The sequence below is a fragment of the Lepus europaeus genome, chromosome 7 (assembly GCF_033115175.1).
Source record: "Lepus europaeus isolate LE1 chromosome 7, mLepTim1.pri, whole genome shotgun sequence".
Taxonomy (NCBI): domain Eukaryota; kingdom Metazoa; phylum Chordata; class Mammalia; order Lagomorpha; family Leporidae; genus Lepus; species Lepus europaeus.
This window is the reverse complement of record NC_084833.1, coordinates 66854778-66873665: the sequence shown is the minus strand read 5'-3', so window position 1 is coordinate 66873665 and position 18888 is coordinate 66854778. Positions and strand designations below refer to the sequence as shown.

General features: G+C 43.4%; 1 long non-coding RNA gene across 1 annotated transcript in view; it reads left to right on the top strand.

Annotated features, from left to right (window-relative positions):
• LOC133763294 (uncharacterized) overlaps nucleotides 1-15124 on the top strand; it is a 41872-nt gene extending 26748 nt beyond the window's left edge. Inside the window, exon 3 of the long non-coding RNA XR_009866387.1 lies at nucleotides 15059-15124. This is a non-coding gene — a long non-coding RNA (uncharacterized LOC133763294). The remainder of the gene's footprint in view (nucleotides 1-15058) is intronic.
• The last annotated feature ends 3764 nt before the right edge of the window (nucleotides 15125-18888 follow it).

The following is an 18888-nucleotide window of genomic DNA, read 5'->3' as shown; positions in this document are numbered from 1 at the left end:
CCATCTTCTACTCCTTTCTCAGGCCATAGCAGAGAGCTGGATTGAAAGTGGAGCAGCCGGGACTAGAACCGGCATCCATATGGGATTCTGGCACTGCAGGTGGTGGCTTTACCAGCTACATCACAGCGCCAGCCCCGTAATTGATTTTTGTATCTTGTGTCCTACAACATTAATGAATTTGTTTATTAGCTAAGCCATTTTTTAAAAAAAGATTTATTTATCTGAAAGGCAGAGTTGCAGAGAGGCAGAGAGAGATGTCTTCCATCTGCTGGTTAACTCCCCAAATGGCTGCACATTAGCAGACCAAAGCCAGGAGCTTGGAAATTCCTCCAGGTCTTTCTCATGGGTGCAGGGGCCCAAGCACTTGGGCCATCCTCTACTGCTTTCCCAGGCCATAGCAGAGAGCTGGGTCAGAAGTGACTTCACCCGCTACACCACAGCGTCAGCCCCTAGCTAAACCATTTTAAATGACATCTTTAAGGTTTTCTACATACTAGAGCACTTTAAAAAGTTCACAGAAAATGAAATTTAAAAATCAGTTTATTTTGGTGTGAAAAAAATTGAAACCTATGCATACGTACTTTATGTGAACATTTTTAAAGGAAATTATTTACTGGCGCTGGTGCAGTGAATAAAAGCCATGGCCTGCAGTGCTGGCATCCTATATGGGCACCAGTTTGAGACCTGGCTGCTCCACTTCCAATCTAGCTCCCTGCTAATGCATCTGGGAAAGCAGCAGAAGATGGCCCAAGTCCTTGATCCCCTGCACCTACGGGGAAGACCCAGAAGAAGTTCCTGGCTTTGGATTAGCCTAGCCCTGGCTGTTTCGGCCATTTGGGGAGTGAACCAGTAGAACAGAGAGTGTATCTCTCTGTCTCTCCCTTTCTCTCTCTGTAACTCTGCCTTTCAAATAAATAAATAATTTTTTAAGAATTTTATTTATTTGAGAGAGATAATGTACACACACATCCATCTGCTAGTTCACTCCCAAATGCCCTCAATAATTGGAGCTGGGCCAGGAACTTAATCCAGGTCTCCCACATGGATGACATAGACCCAGTTATTTGAGCCACCACCTGCTTCCTCCCAGGGTGTGCATTAGCAGCAAGCTGGAATTAGTTTTCTTGACTTTGCCTGGCTTTGGCTTCTGGGTAATGTTGGTTCCACATATATGACCCAGATATTCCAATGTTTGGCCACAGGTGTCTTTTTTTTTTTTTTTTTTTTGACAGGTAGAGTTATAGACAGTGAGAGAGAGAGAGACAGAGAGAAAGGTCTTCCCTCAGTTGGTTCACTCCCCAAATGGCCACTACGGCTGGCGCTGCGCCTATCCGAAGCCAGGAGCCAGATGCTTCTTCCTGGTCTCCATGTGGGTGCAGAGGCCCAAGCACTGGGGCCATCCTCCACTGCACTCCCAGGCCACAGAAGAGCTGGACTAGAAGAGGAGCAACTGGGACAGAACTGGCACCCCAACTGGGACTAGAATCCGGGTGCCAGCGCCGCAGGCGGAGGATTAGCCTAGTGAGCCATGGCGCCGGCCAAGAAAACTTTTATTTAATCAATATAAATTTTAAAAGTACAACTTTTGGATTATAGCAGCTTTTCCCCCTGTAACCTCCCTCCCACCCACAAACCATCCTATCTCCTACTCCCTCTCCCATCTCATTCTTCATCAAGATTCATTTTTAATTATCTTTATATACAGGAGATCAACTTAGTATATACTAAGTAAAGATTTCAACAGATTGCACCCAAACAGACACACAAAGTATAAAGTACTGTTTGAAGACTAGTTTTACTGTTAATTCACATAGTACAACACATTAAGGACAGGGATCCTACATGGAGAGTAGGTGCACAGTGACTCCTGTTGTTGATTTAACAATTGACACTCTTGTTTATAATGTCAGTAATCACCCGAGGCTCTTGTCATGAGCTGCCAAGGCTATGGAAGCCGCTTGAGTCCACAAACTCCAACCTTATTTAGACAAGGTCATAGTCAAAGTGGAAGTTCTCTCCTCCCTTCAGAGAAAGGTGCCTCCTTCTTTGATGGCCTGTTCTTTCCACTGGGATCTCACTCACAGAGATCTTTCATTTAGGTCATTATTTACCAGAGTGTCTTGGCTTTCCATGCCTGCGAAGCTCTCATGGGCTTTTTATCCAGATTTGAATGCCTTAAGGGCTGATTCCGAGGCCAGAGTTCATATACAGTCCTTTAATAAGCTATTGGAGGGGCCGGTGCAGCCAGAACTCAGAGTGCTCTTATGGGATGGTGGCGTCTCAGGCAGCAGCTTAACCAGTGGCACCCAATGCCAGCCCCAGCCTTTCTATTTCTATGACATTAATTGTGATGGCTTTTCTTTCATTTCTCATTTTATTTGAGTTTTCTTGAGTGAGAGAGACAAAGATAGATAGACAGACAGACATGGGCAAGAGAGAGCCCAGCAGCTAAAGCCAAGAGCCAGGAACTCAATCCAAGTTTCCCATGTGAGACACAGGGACCCAAATACCTGAGCTGTCACCTTCTACCTCCCAAGGTCTGCACTAGTAGGAATTTGAAATCAGTATTGGAGTTGGAACTCAAACCTGTATTCTCTGATGTAGGATGCAGGTGTCTTAACCACTAGGCCAAACCCCTGCCTGCCCCTCCCCCACCCCGCTTTTTTTTCTAAATGATTGTCAGTTTTATCTTTTGAAAGAACCATTAGTTTCACTATGGTTTTTTTTCCATTTTGTTTATTTCTGCTGTAATTTTTGTTATTTGCTTCCTTTTGCTAACTTTGGGTTTAATTTTTTCTTTTTCTAGTTCTCTGATGAGTAAAGTTTAGTTGTTAAAGAACTTCCTTCTGGGCTGGCGCCGTGGCTCAATAGGCTAATCCTCCGCCTTGCGGTGCCGGCACACCGGGTTCTAGTCCCGATCGGGGCGCCAGATTCTGTCCTGGTTGCCCCTCTTCCAGGCCAGCTCTCTGCTGTGGCCAGGGAGTGCAGTGGAGGATGGCCCAAGTGCTTGGGCCCTGCACCCCATGGGAGACCAGGAGAAGCACCTGGCTCCTGCCATCGGATCAGCGTGATGCGCCGGCCGCAGCGCGCCAGCCGCAGAGGCCATTGGAGGGTGAACCAATGGCAAAAAGGAAGACCTTTCTCTCTGTCTCTCTCTCACTGTCCACTCTGCCTGTCAAAAAAAAAAAAAAAAAAAAGAACTTCCTTCTAGCATTATGGTGCAGTAGGTTAAGTCTTCTGTAACAACAGGCATACTGTATCAAATTTCCAGTTGGTGTCCCAGCTTTCTGCTTCCGATCCAGCTTCCTGCTAATACACCTAGGTAGTCAGTGGATGATGGCCTAAGTGTTTGGGCCTCTGCTACCTGTCTGGGAGACCAGGATAGAGTTCGTGGCTCCTGACTTCAGACTGGCCCAGACCTGGCTGTTGTAGCCATTTAAAGAATGAAACAGTGATTGGAAGATATGTTTTTCTTTCATTTTCCCAGAGTCTTGGACTTGGGTTGGACTTGGGTATCAAGCTGAGGCATTCATATGAATGTGAATGTTTTAACCAGTATCTTTTTTTTTTTTTAAAAAAAGATGTATTTATTTATTTGAAAGTCAGAGTTTCACAGGGAAAGGAGAGGCAGAGAGAGAGGTCTTCCATCCACTGGTTCACTCCTCAGTTGGCTGCAACGGCCAGAGCTGTGCCAATTCGAAGCCAGGAGCTTCTTCCGGGTCTCCCATGAGGGTGCAGGGGCCCAAGGACTTGGGCCATCTTCCACTGCTTTCCCAGGCTATAGCAGAGAGCCAGATCGGAAGTGGAGCAGACAGATCTTGAACCCGTGCCCATGTGGGATGCCGGCACTGCAGGTGACAGCTTTACCCACTACACCACAGCTCTGGCCCCTTAACCAGTATCTTAACTGCTAGGTTGAGCACCTGCTCTTCAACATGCATTTTGATTTAATAAAATCTTTAACACGTTAAGGAATATTGATCTCAAACCAACTGCCAATATTACACTTAGCAATAAATCATTAAATAAATCATATAAATCTAATAAATCATTAGAAGCCTTTCCATTGGTGGTAGTAATTTGACTCACCATTATTTAATATTATTCTGGAAATTCCAATCAGTGCAATAATGAGAAAAAGAAATAAGACAGGGATAAATATTTGATAGGAAGAGACAGAATTATCATTATTTAAATATAAAATGATTGCTTAAAACTGGTAGGATAGTAGAGATAGAAGGTTTGGTAATAACATAAATATTAAAAATAACTGTCATGTAGGCAATAAGATGAATGATGGAAGACACTCATATCACACAATAAAAAGATCAAAGCATTTAAGAATAAGCTTAATGATAAATTTGTAAATCTATGTAACTTTTAACGTATTGAAAACAATATACATATCTATATTGGATCATTTAATATTGTGAAAATATTAATTTTTCTCAAGGTAAGCATTTAATTTTAATAAAATCCCAATAAAAATATCTAGGAACTTATTTTAGAACATGAAAAAAATCAATTTTAAAGTTTAGTTAGAAAAATATACAAATGAAGAATGTAAAGGACATTTTTCAGAAGAAACTTACTGAAAAACATCTTTTGCTACCAGATAGAAAAGTGAACCAGCAAGATACAATAACTAAAATGCACTGTTTTAGTTCAAAAATAGACACTTTAAAAATATATCTAAATATATATGAGTTTAGTATAAGCCAGAGTTTCATAGCAATGGAGAGAATGTTAAGATGAACTGTCTAAGCATTAAAACAAAATTAAATTCAAACTCATGAAGTACAGTAAAAATAATTTCATAAAGATTAATAATTTTAAAGTAGAATAAAATACAAGCGCATATTATAAAGCCTTGGGGGTAAGGAATGGCCTTCTAAACATGAAACTGAAGGTGAAAATACATAGGGTGATATGTCTGGTTATATAGAAATATAGGGGCAGGCATTGTGGTGTAACAGGTTAAGCCACTGTTTGGGATACACTCATCCCAGTGCTGGCTAATTTTTTAAAGATTTATTTATTCATTTGCAAGTCAGAGTTACACAGAGAGAGGAGAGGCACAGAGAGAGAGAGAGTGAGAGAGAGAGAGAGAGAAAGAGAGAGAGGTCTTCCATCTGCTGGTTCACTCCCCAGATGGCTGCAATGGCCGGAGCTGTGCTGATCCAAAGCCAGGAGCCAGGAGCTTCCTCTGGGTCTCTCATGTGGGTGCAGGGGCCCAAGCACTTGGGCCATCTTCTACTGCTTTCCCAGGCCACAGCAGAGAGCTGGATTGGAAGTGGAGCAGCCTGGTCTCGAACTGGCGCCCATATGGGATGCTGGTGCTTCAGGCCAAGGCGTTAACCCACTGTACTACAGCATCAGTCTAGGCTATTTTGCTTCCAATCCAGCTTCCTAACAATGCGCCTAGGAGGCAGCACATGATGACCCAAGTACTTGGGTTCCTGCCACCCACATGGAAGACATGGATGGAGTTCCTGGTTCCTGGTTTTGGTCTAGCCCAGCCCTAGGTGTTTTAGCATTTGGGGAGTGAACAGGCAGGTGAAGATCTCTCTCCTGTATGTCTCCCTTTCTGTCACTCTGCCTTTCAAAGACTTTTTCTTTAATGTAAAATTTTTATGTAGCAAAATTCATCATGAATTATGAAATGACTTTGGAAGAAATGATTCTTAACCAAAGATTCATATGTTTAACATTCAGGCCATTTGGGGAGTGAGCCAACGGAAGGAAGACCTTTCTCTCTGTCTCTTTCTCTCACTGTCTATGACTCTACCTGTCAAAAAAAAAAAAAAAAAGGTTTAAAAAAGAGAAGGCCTCAGAAGGAAGTTTCTCTGATTTTCTCCTGCCCTCCTGTCTCTCACTCCTCATTCTTCCCTGAGGCAGTTCACAGAAACCAGAATTCCTCTTCCCCGAGGCAAGTCATAGAAACAGTGATCTCTATTCCCCAAAGCCAGCCGTAAAACCTAAGAGTATTAATTTAACTTTCCCACCTTTCTGTGTTAAGAGTTGTCCATAGGAGCCGGCGCCATGGCGCACTAGGTTAATCCTCCGCCTGCAGCTCCAGCATCCCATATAGGTGCCAGTTCTAGTCCCGGTTGCTCCTCTTCCAGTCCAGCTCTCTGCTGTGGCCTGGGAACACAGTGGAGGATGGCCAAAGTGCTTGGGCCCCTACACCTGTGTGGGAGACCAGGAAGAAGCACCTGGCTCCTGGCTTTGGATCAGCACAGCTCCAGCCATTGCGGCCATTTGCGGAGTGAACCAATGGAAGGGAGACCTTTCTCTCTGTCTCTCTCTCTCTCTCACTGTCTGTAACTCTACCTTTCAAATAAATAAATAAATAAATAAATCTTAAAAAAAAATATAAAGTCCATAAAGAAATTCTCTGGCCTACCTTGTTTGATTGCAGGTCCCAAGACCTACATCTTACAAGGATCCTGCACACCTGGTACCTGGAAGGAAAGAATGGGGCACAGAGAGGCCAAGAAGAATCTGGACAGACAGGCCTTGCTGGCTTCCCCTCAATTAGATCACACCCTTTTTTGTCTAATCACAACTCTTCATACCTCATTGAAACTAAGCTCCAAAAGAATAGTTCACCATGGGTTTTGGGGTCTTCATTCTGATGGTTCTTAAATCTTAAAAAACTATGATCAAGCGGCCGGCACTGTGGCATAGCGGGTTAACACACTGGCCTGAAGCGCCGGCATCCCATATGGGTGCCGGTTTGAGACCTGGTTGCTCCACTTCCCATCCAGCTCTCTGCTGTGGCCTGGGAAAGTAGTGGAAGATGGCCCAAGTCCTTGGACCCCTGCACCCGCGTGGGAGACCCAGAAGAAGCTCCTGGCTCCTGGCTTCAGATTGGTGCAGCTCCAGCCATTGTTGCCATCTGGGGAGTGAACCAGCAGATGGAAGACCTCTCTCTCTCTCTCTCTCTCTCTCTCTCTCTCTGTAACTCTGACTTTCAAATAAAATAAAATAAATCTTTAAAAAAAAACTATGATCAAATACATTTGTTATGCTTTTCTCATTAACCTGTTTTTTTTTTTTTTAAGATTTATTTATGTATTTGAAGGTCAGAGTTACACAGAGAGAGAAGGAGAGGCAGAGAGAGAGGTCTTCCATCTGCTGGTTCACTCCCCAATTGGCTGCGATGGCTGGAGCTGTGCTAATCCGGAGCCAGGAGCCAGGAGCTTCTTCTGTGTCTCCCATGTGGGTGCAGGGGCCCAAGGACTTGGGCCATCTTCTACTGCTTTCCCAGGTCATAGGAGAGAGCTAGATTGGAAGTGGAGCAACCAGGACTTGAATTGGTGCCCATATGGAATGCTAGCACTGCAGATGGCAGCTCTACCCACTATGCCACAGCGCCAGCCCCAACCTGTTTTTTTTTTTTTTAATTGTTTACTTGTTTATTTTCATCTACTTGAAAGGCAGAGCAAGAGTGAGAGCTTCCACCCACTGGTTTACTCCCTAAATGCCTGCAACAGCCAGAGCTAGACCAGGCTGAAGCCAGGAGCCCAGAAGTCCATCCCTGTCTCCCACATGGGTGGCAGGGACCCAAGCATTCAGGTGTTTTAACAGGAAACTGGATTGCAAGCAGAATAGCTAGGACTCGAACTGTCACTCATATATGGGATGCTGGCATCCTAAGTGGCAGCTGAACGCAGTGTGCCGCATTGTCGGCCCCTAACCTGTCTTTAAAAAACAATTTTTAAAAAATTTATTTATTCAAGATTTAGAGAGACAGACTGATAGGCAGAGAGATCTCCTGCCTGCTGGTTCACTCCCCAAATGCACACGACATCCAGGGCTGGGCAAGAGCCAGAAGCCAGGAACTTAATCCAGGTCTCCTACATGGGTGGCAGGGACCCAACCACTTGAACTATAAGCTGTTGTTTTGTAGGGTCTGCATTGGCAGGAAACAAGGCTCAGGAGTTAGGGTTATAACCAGGAACTGAACCCAGGTACTTCAATATGGAGCCAAGGCATCTTAACCAAAAGACCAACATCAGCTCCTAACCTGTCTTATTACAGGAGTGTCAGGCAAGACCTGTTAGGATGAGCAGGAAAAAGATCACCCCCTTTCATTCCCCTAAAGTGGAAATGCAGCCAGTAGGAGGCAAAAGTTGATAGTTAGCAACCTGGCACTAGGGTTCTGATAGGAAGAGAGTGTTTTGATATAGCAGAATAATTTAGTATCTCTGCTGTTTAGAGCAAAATGAAAAGAGTTTGCCTTGTCGAAAGGATTGCCTTGTCCAAAAGGAAATGGGAATTGAGAATGAGAACTTGGGCGCTGACAGCTGGAGGAGATTGAACCTGAAGTTGAGAAAATGGAAACAATGGAGGAGAGAGGCCGGGTGGCTGGAGGAAGGATGACAGATGAGAATTTTCAGTGACTGATGGAGGTTTTTTTTTTTTTTTTTAACTGATTGAGTCTTAAAAAAACTGAACACTAATACTCAATTTCAAATTGTCCTCCAAGTTGTGCTTCAATTTCAGCCAGCCTCTCTTGCCCTACTAAAAGTTTTCTAAAAGTTTGCTCAACACATAATCTTGCTCAGGGCATACTTTAGGGGAAAGAAACAGTTAAGGAAGGGTCCAAGAGGGTGATATAGTGTAAAAAAGGGACAAGGTGCCAGGAGGTAAAATGAGGGGTGGAGATGAAGGCAAGAATATCAGAGCTAGACATGCTTAGAAGAAACATACAGCCCACCTCAAAATACAAGACCCTTCAGTGATATTGTTAGGGACAAGGGATTCATGCCATTCATAGCGTAAGGATACGAGCCAGATTCTTTCATATCTCAGAGCTGTTAGGGAAACTCCAGAAAGTTATGGAACTTTGTAAATGATGGGAGAGGAAGGTGTTGGAGGGAAACAGAGAAAATTATTTAACCTTTTAAATTTGTTTTTGTTTATTCGAAAGGCAGAGAGAGACAGAGACAGACAGACACACACAGATTTTCTATCCACTGATTCATTCTCCATATGGGCACTGGTTCGTGTCCTGGCTGCTCCTCTGATCAAGCTCTCTGCTAGTGGCCTGGGGAAGCAGTGGAAGATTATATTAAGCAGTTACTCCCTTCTCTTTTTTAAAGCTTAATTCATGAATGTATTTTTTAAATATTTATTTATTTATTTGAAAGTCAGAGTTACACAGAGAGGAGAGGTAGAGAGAGGGAGAGAGAGTTCTTCCAGCCAATGGTTCACTCCCCAATTGGCCGCAATGGCCGGAGCTGCGCCAACCCGAAGCCAGGAGCCAGGAGCTTCTTCCGTGTCTCCCATGTGGGTGCATGGGCCCAAGGACTTGGGCCATCTTCTACTGCTTTCCCAGGCCATAACAGAGAGCTGGACATGAATATATTTTTTAAAAGATTTATTTATTTATTTGAAAGGCAGAGTTACAGACATAGAGAGGGAGAGACAGAGAGAGAAAGGTCTTCCATCTACTAGTTCACTCACTGCCCAAATGGCCACAACAGCCAGAGCTGGGCCGATCCAAAGCCAGGAGCCAGGAGCTTCTTCCAGGTCTCCCACGCAGGTGCAGAGGCCCAAGCACTTGGGCCATCTTCTACTGCTTTCCCAGGCACATTATCAGAGAGCTGGGTCAGAAGAGGAGCAGCCAGGACTCCAACTGGCACCCATATGGGATGCTGGCACTGCAGATGGCAGCTTTACCCACTATATTGGCCCAAATTGTACACTTTTAAATGGCTAATTTTATACATGTGAATTTCACCTCAGTAGAAGAAAAGAAAAAATGGACTGAGCGAAAAAAGGAGTAAGCCAGACTCTGTCCCTCTTCTGCTTAAAGTCCCTTGGGGACATCCTAACTCTTCAGCTTGGTGGCGATGGCTCCTCAGGACCTGGCCCTGCTGTGGCTCCTCACAGCCACACCTCCCTGTAAACTTTACTCGCCCGCCATACAAAACCACCTGCAGTACCCTGACGGGCCTATTCTTTCCTGCCTCTGCACCTTTGTGTGGATTTTCTTTTTTCTTGGAATGCCCTCCCCTTGGTTACTTTCCATTCATGCTTCAGAACTCAGTTAGACATGTCCCTTCCTTGAGAAGTCTTTCCTGATTGGTAGCCAGAGGGTGCCTCTTTCCTATACCCCGGGAACCTTCTGGACAGGTATCTGTTATCTAAGGTAGGTGACTGTGAGCTCCCAGAGGACAGGAGCCAGGCCTTCCCTCTGTTTAGCTTCAGAATATGGCCCAGAACAGAAGCTACAAAGAATGTGGACTGAGTAAGAACAGACTCAAGTCCCTCAAAGTAGCACCCTTTTCTAATGTAAAAAGGCATGGAACTAAAAAAGACTCAAAGATGTTTAAATGACTTATGACTTATTGTGGGATATATCAAGCTATTGGCAATATCTTTTCTATCTCCCACTGCTTCCTTTTTATGGATTATTTAGGAATTGAAGCATGGATAAAAATTCCAAATAGCATATTAATAAAAATGTCAATTTAAGTAGCAAAATGATCCATATGGGGCTTGTAAGTAACAGAATACTGACAGAAAAACCAGGCTAAAAACTCAAATATTTATGGGAAAAATGACATGCATAAAAAATATTTTTTATACCTAACCTCAGAACTATCTTGGAGTGGTGTTGAAAAATACTTAAGTCTTGTAGGATTAACAATGAACCTAATCCCTAAAGAAATAATGGATCTAAGGCAAAAATCATTAGTGGCTGCTAAAATAAGTAGGTGGAAAGTTGATAAGGTTGATAAGAAACTTTAAAATGGGAGGATTAAGCTGACAGCCCTTGAGCCCACTATATAATACTTAGCATTATTAAAAGTGGGCCAGGCAGACATTAATTGCCAACTGAGATGATGTAGTCAGAAGCCCACAATACCACTTAAAAAATGCTCTTGCCAGCATAATTGAACCTGAACTTAACAATTTTCTAACCACTGGTTTTTGAAAATATGAAGAACAGAGAAGTGTACTAAATGGCACCATAAGTACATAAAATATCAAATCAGGAAGATGGGAAATTCTGTAAGACAAATGAGTCGATTTCTCCAATTAATAAATTATATGAAGCCAAAGGGAGGGGCAGTTGTGGCAAAGGGGGTCAAGCCTCTACTTGGGAGGCCCGCATTCTGTATTGCAGCACCTGGTTGAGTCCCAGTTGTGTTTCCAGTCCAGCTTCTTGCCAGTGCATACCTGAGATCAGCAGATGATGGCTCAAGGACTTGGGAGACCTGGATGGAGATCCTGGCCCGTGGCTGTAGCCTGGCTGAGCCCCAACTGTTGTGAGCATTTTGGGGGTAAATTAGCAGATGGAAGATAGATCTTTCTTTCAAATAAATAAAAATAAATAAACTTAAAAAATACAAGAAAAAGGTAATGAAAATTACTTAAGACATGTAACAAATTTGAACAAACAAAAAGTTATTTTTTGAGACAATCTGGGAAAATTTACATGGGTTGGGATATCAAGGAATTATTAGCTTTATTATATATGATAATGGTATTTTTAATTTCTTTTAAACATTTAAATATTTAAATTATGTGGCTCAGTGGGTTACATTTCTGGCTGTTCCACTTCCAATCCATCTCTCTGGTGATGCACCTGGGAAAGCAGTGGAGGGTGACCCAGGTCCTTAGGCCCCTGCACCTACCTGGGAGATCTGGATGAAGCTCCTGGCCCCTGGCTTCAGCCTGACCCCGTTCTGGCCATTGTGGCCATTTGGAGAGTGAAGTAATAGATGGAAGATCTCTCTGGCTGCCTCTGCCTCTCTTTCTCTATAACTCTGACTTTTAAATAAATAAATCTTAAAAAAAAAATCTGCATCTGGTTCCAGAGTTGTGGCAAAGGGGGTAAAGCCACTGCTTGTGACATCAGCATCTCATTTGGGTACCAGTTTGAGTCCCTACTGTTCTACTTCCAATCCAGCTCCCTGCTAATGTGCCTGGGAAGGCAGCAGAGGATGGCCAAGTACTTGGGTCCTGCAACCATGTGGGAGACCAAGTCCTAGCTTTCAACTGGCCCAGCTTCCAGCTGTTGCAGCCATATCGGGAATGAACCAGCAGATGGAAGATCTGTCTCTCTCTCCTCTCTCTCTCTCTCTCTCTCTCTCTCTCTCTCTCTCTCTCTGTAACTCTGCCTTGCAAATAAATAAACAAATATTTAAAAAAGAAAGGCCCGCATCTCAATCCCAGCTACTTACTTTCCCTGTTATCTTGGGCAAGTTACTCACTTCTCCAAATCTGCTTTCCCCTCAATTAGTAGAGATGATCCCACCTACTTTAGAAGGTTTAAGGAATATATGTGATAACCTATATATAAAGTGTCTACCCTATGCCTAGCACAGAATAAATGCTCTATAAACCACCTGCAGTATGCTCATTCCTTTATTCTAAATTTCCTGCCTTTTTATTTATTTATTTATTTGAAAGGCAAAGTTAGAGAGAGAGAGAGAGAGAGAGAGAGAGAGAGAGGCAAGACAGAGAGATCTTCTGTTCGCTGATTCATCACACAAATGGCCAAAATGGCCCAACCCTGGCCAAAGCCAAGAGCCAGGAGCTTCTTCTGGGTCTCCCACGTGGGCACAGGGGCCCAAGGTCTGCTGCCTTCCCAGGATCGGAAGTGGAGCAATCAGGACATGAACTGGTGCCCAAATGGGCTGCTGGCACTGCAGATGGCAGCTTAACCTGCTGTGCCACAGTGCTGGACCTGCATTTCCTTCTTTTTTATTTTTAATTTTATTTTTTTTAAGATTTATTTTATTTATTTGAAAGACAGAGTTACAGAGAAAGAGAGAGAGAGAGAGAGAGAGAGAGAGAGAATGTCTTCATTCACTGGTTCACTCCCCCAAATGACCGCAACGGCCAGAGCAGGACCAATCTGAAGCCAGGAGCCAGGAGCTTCCTCCAGGTCTCCCACAGGAGTGCAGGGGCCCAAGGACTTGGGCCATCTTCTACTGCTTTCCCAGGTGCATTAGCAGAGAGCTGGATTGGAAACAGAGCAGCTGGGACTTGAACGGGCATCCATATAACTTGAACATAAGGCTGGGGTTTTAACCAGCTGTGCCACGGCGTCAGCTCCTATTTCCTTCATTTTTTAAAAATAAACTTAAATAATGCCAAAATGGATGAAATTTTCCCTGACCATACTTCTCACTCTCCCTAGAGAGGAATCACTGTTAGGAGTTTATTTTTCTTTACATGGATAAATAAAAGGCTGCTTCTGAAAGTTCATAGAAAGTGGAATTAAAAGATAATTGTATTTTGGTGCAAAAACATCTCAAAAGCTATTCATACAAAAGGTCTTCAAAAGGTTTGTGGCAAAATGTGTATTATGAAAGTGCTATGCTTCTGGATTAAAAACAAAAGTGCTACGCATGAATTTCATTTCTTATGTGCCAAAATAAACTTAGGTTTTAATTAGGTTTTCCATTAACTTTTTGAAATACCCTTGTTTATATAAATATATGTACCCATGTACATGTGGTGTGATTTTTTCCCACAAAAATGAAGTCACCTATATACTGTTCTTCAGTCAACTTTTCCACATTACAATATATGTCTTTTTATGTTAGTTCATATACTCTGTAGATGTGATTCAATGAATAAGTTGTTCCAATGCCTTTGCTGTCAGGTGAGAGTATTCTTGCGAGCTAGAATCCTGCAGCAGAATTGTCGAATCAAAGGATATGTGTAGTGTGCATTCTGACAGTGTTGCAATATGTCTACTCTCCCACAAGTTGTCAAGCGATTTTCACATGAAGATCTCAGTATTATCTATTTTCTATGCATTCTGAGTTTCATACTAAAAGATAATGTTCTTTCTGGTACTGCTCATTTATCAACAGGAACGGAAAGGGTGTCAGAGAATACAAGTGTTTGATTAGCAAAACTCAGCCTCATGGAAATTCGTCAGGCTCCATCCTGCTATTTGTCCCTGCGAGGGGATAATACACTGCATGCTGTTTTCAAGGCTGAATGTAGCAGTGCATTGGATAAAATAAATGGGAGTCCTAGTTTTCTTTGTGAAAAGCCAGTGAAGATTATGTGAGGCAGGATCCTAAAAGAAAATGAGGAATAAAACCTCCTCTCAAAAAAGGGTCCCAGTGGATGGCAGCTGTGAAAAGATGGATGAATAAAGAAAGGGAAGGAAATTCGGCCCTGATTCCCTGGGGCCTTCAAGATCTCACTTTTCCCTCCTGTTGTTCTACTGACTTTTAGAGAGGACTATTTCAGAGAAAGATGGTTTCAAAAAAAGGAAAGCTATCCAAACTGAATCCAATTCTGCCTTCCTTATGTAAGAGCACCTGTCACGCGGGGTGCAGTCAGTCCCAGGCTGACTCCTAAGAAAGATCACTTTGTAAACCACCTTCTGCAGAGGGGGAGACCAACAATGGTCCTTTGTCCACGGAGCCCTCCATCATCCCGCTAGGAAGTTGCTGGTCCAAACTACTATATTGGGCAAGAAGAAATCATTCCATTGTCTTTTAGAAATTAGATCAATGAGGTGATGTCACTCATGATGTAAGGGTCCTGGCTCTTCCAGATGCAGGAAGTCACGTGCTGCCTGCTTGCTGCATATATTTCTTTAGTTCCATAGGCACTGTGAGTGCATAGAAAGTGATCTGTTCCACATAAGAATCTAACCGAGTTCTAAAGATCTTTCCAGTTTCTTTCTTTTGGTAGAATAAAATCAACATTTTTGTTTAATAACTTTTAAAACAATGCATGTTAAACACTTAAGTTAATAAATGTCTGTTCACACTTAGAGCTAGAGATATGTTTTTATTTCACACTTTTAAGCCCAGGTTATTCAAATTTGGAAAATATTTCATTATATTCAACCTCCAAAAAACTTTTTTGTCTTTAACTTATTTTTAAGCCCTGGATCAAAGTCTTTTAAGTGGTTAGTTTGGATATCAACCTTAATATAGATATTGTGGGGTTGGCACTGTGGCATAGTAGGTAAAGCCACATCCTGCAGTGTCAGTATTCCATATGGGTGCTGGTTCAAGACCCAGCTGCTCTACTTCTGATCCAGTTCTCTGCTATGGCCTAGGAAAGTAGAGTAGAAGATGGCCCAAGTGCTTGGGCCCCTGCAGCCATGTGGGAGACCAGAAGAAGCTCTTGGCTCCTGGTTTCAGATCATCCCAGCTCCAGCCATTGCAGACATTTGGGGAGTGAACCAGCAGATGGAAGACCTCTCTCTCTGCCTCTACCTCTCTGTAACTCCCTAACTCTGCTTTCAAGTAAATAAATAAATCTTTTAAAAAATCAGTTATCGTGCCTTTTCTTTCACAGGTAATTTTAATTATTTTGCCAAATATTCATAAGTTATGGTACTGTGCTACTTGTTAAGGTATTACATTCAGGTGAGGAAGCTATGTTCATTAATTCGTTAATTCATCTATTCAATAAGTGTTCACTGATCTAATATGTCTCAGGTCTTAAGTCATACACGGCGAATTAACAGGATTTTATGCCTGCTCTCCAAGAAGAGATTTCCCCTTCAAACTCCCTACACAGAGAGAGCAGAAGGGCAGCTTGCTCAGTTTGGCAGGGGAGGGTGGCAGTGGTGGTTCGAAGAAGGTATCTCAGAGAAGATGACAAGGCAGTTGAAACTCAAAGCATTTTCAGGTGTGAAGAGACAGCATGGCATGCACATGGCATAAGCCTGAGTCATGTTAGAGACCAGCGAATGCTGTTGAATTCTAAGTCCCTTCTCGTGGCTGTGGAGATGGGTAGGCTGTGGGGCTGGGGAGGGAGGTGGGGTCCAGGCATAGGGCAGGCCTGGCTGAGAGCCTTTGTCATGATGGTAGCTGGGAAATTAGTAAATCATTTTAAACGACATTATGACGTGGTCTGATTATGTGGTTTTTGTCTTTTGTTTTTTTTGACAGGCAGAGTGGACAGAGAGAGAGAGACAGAGAGAAAGGTCTTCCTTTGCCATTGGTTCACCCTGCAATGGCCGCCGCGGCCAGTGTGCTGCGGCCGGCGCACCGCACTGATCCGAAGGCAGGAGCCAGGTGCTTCTCCTGGTCTCCCATGGGGTGCAGGGCCCAAGCACTTGGGCCATCCTCCACTGCACTCCCTGGCCACAGCAGAGAGCTGGCCTGGAAGAGGGGCAACCGGGACAGAATCCGGCGCCCCGACAGGGACTAGAACCCAGTGTGCTGGCGCCGCAAGGCGGAGGATTAGCCTGTTGAACTGCGGCGCCGGCCGTCTGATTATGTTTTATCCTCTTTTTAGTAGAGGTGTATTTTCAAAATTATGTAAGTAATATTATTTATTTTAGAAGAGTCATCAGGGCCTCACTGTGGGAGAAATGATTTCATTACACTATTTTTTTTTTTAAATTTTTGACAGGCAGAGTGGACAGTGAGAGAGAGACAGAGAGAAAGGTCTTCCTTTTGCCATTGGTTCACCCGCCAATGGCCGCCGCGGTAGGCGTGCTGCGGCCGGCGCACCGCGCTGATCCGATGGCAGGAGCCAGGTGCTTCTCCTGGTCTCCCATGGGGTGCAGGGCCCAAGCACTTGGGCCATCCTCCACTGCACTCCCTGGCCACAGCAGAGAGCTGGCCTGGAAGAGGGGCAACCGGGACAGAATCCGGCGCCCCGACAGGGACTAGAACCCAGTGTGCTGGCGCCGCAAGGCGGAGGATTAGCCTGTTGAACTGCGGCGCCGGCCGTCTGATTATGTTTTATCCTCTTTTTAGTAGAGGTGTATTTTCAAAATTATGTAAGTAATATTATTTATTTTAGAAGAGTCATCAGGGCCTCACTGTGGGAGAAATGATTTCATTACACTATTTTTTTTTTTTAAATTTTTGACAGGCAGAGTGGACAGTGGGAGAGAGACAGAGAGAAAGGTCTTCCTTTTGCCATTGGTTCACCCGCCAATGGCCGCCGCGGTAGGCGTGCTGCGGCCGGCGCACCGCGCTGATCCGATGGCAGGAGCCAGGTGCTTCTCCTGGTCTCCCATGCAGGTGCAGGGCCCAAGCACTTGGGCCATCCTCCACTGCACTCCCTGGCCACAGCAGAGAGCTGGCCTGGAAGAGGGGCAACCGGGACAGGATCGGTGCCCCGACCGGGATTAGAACCTGGTGTGCCAGCGCCGCAAGGCGGAGGATTAGCCTAGTGAGCCGCGGCGCCGGCCAATTTCATTACACTATTTTTATAACTGATAAATTGCATCTCTTTCTATCACTATGAAAGAAACTTTCTCTTTCATTGGACTTGACACACAGAAGACTCAATAAAGATTTGTTGTTGCTGATGTTCATAGTCGTTGGCAAAATGCAACTTGATTAAGCAAGGCCCAACAAATGTGACACCCTGAGAAACTGGAGCTTCATTTCATGAATATTTAACAACTCCCATTGCTACCTCACTGCCATTATATTTAAAAAATTTTTTTTACTTTTTATGATGGAAAAATTCAAACGTTAATGTATGTGAAAATAGAATGTAAAGTAAAAAAAACCCTCATGTACTCATTACCCAGCTTTGACAATCAACAATTCGTAGCCAATCTTATTTCATTTATATCCTTCCCTCTTTCCCACCACTATATGCCTTTGACATAAATCACAGGCATCCTATCTTTTAGTATGTATCTCTTTAAGATTCAAACCTGGTTGGAAAACATAACCACAGGACATTTGGCATAGTGCTTAAGAGGCCAGTTGGGGCCCTAAATGCCATATTGGAGTAACTGGGTTTGAGTCCTAGCTCCATTCTCTATTCCACCTTCCTGCTAATATGGACCCTGGGAGGCAGCAGGTGATGACTCAAGTACTTGTGTTCTTGCTACCCACATGGGAGACCAGGACTGAGTACTTGGCTCTTGAGTTTGGGTTGACCCAGCCCTACAGGCATCTGGGAAGTGAACCAGTGGATGGGAGAACTCTTTGTCTCTATTTCTGTTTCTTTCAGTCTTTCAAACAAGTTAATTAGTAATAGTTTTTAAAATCTATAATTATTAGGGGCTGGCACCATGGCACAGCAAATTAAACAGTTATCTGCAGTGCCAGCATCCCATATGAGCACCAGTTCAAGTCCTGGCTGCTCCACTTCCAATCCAGCTCCCTGCTAATGCACCTGGGAAAGTAGCAGAAGATAGCCCAAGTTCTCAGGCCCCTGCCCCAACTTGGAGGACTTGGATGAAGTTCCTGGTTCCTGACTTCAGCCTGGCCCAGCTCTGGCAAATGCATCCATTTGGGGAGTTATTTAAGATCTCTCTCTCTCTCTCTCTCTCTCTCTTTCTCTATAACTCTGCCTTTCTAATAAATAAATACTACTTTCTAAAAAAATCTACAATTATTGTAACAAAAATATTCTTTTTTTACAAATTTTATTAATATAGAGAACAGATTTCATGGATACAGTTCTGAGAAAATAACTATACTTTCTTGCCTTTCTCCCTCCTTTGATTCCCCCCTCCTTCCTTCTTTTCTTTTTTTCCTTTAATTTTTGCAATAACATAATTTCAGTTTACTTTATAATCACAGACTTAATTCACCACTAACCATAATGTTCAACAACTAAAAAGTTGTGTCTATTATCACTGTTCTGGGAGTATAGACAAGGACTAAAAATAATGATTAATTTCATTATACAGTTTTTATTCTATATTAATTACCACATATCAGAGAAAGCATTTTATATTTGTCTTTTGGGGACTGATCTATTTCACTAAGCATAATGGTCTCCAGTTGCATCTATTTTGTTGCAAAAGACAGGATTTCATTCTTTTCATGGTTGAGTAGTATTCCATTGTGTATATATACCACAATTTTTTTATTCAGTCTTCGATTGACGGGCATTTGGGTTGATTCCATATGTTAGGTATTGTGAATTGAACTACAATAAACATGAGGGTACAGATAA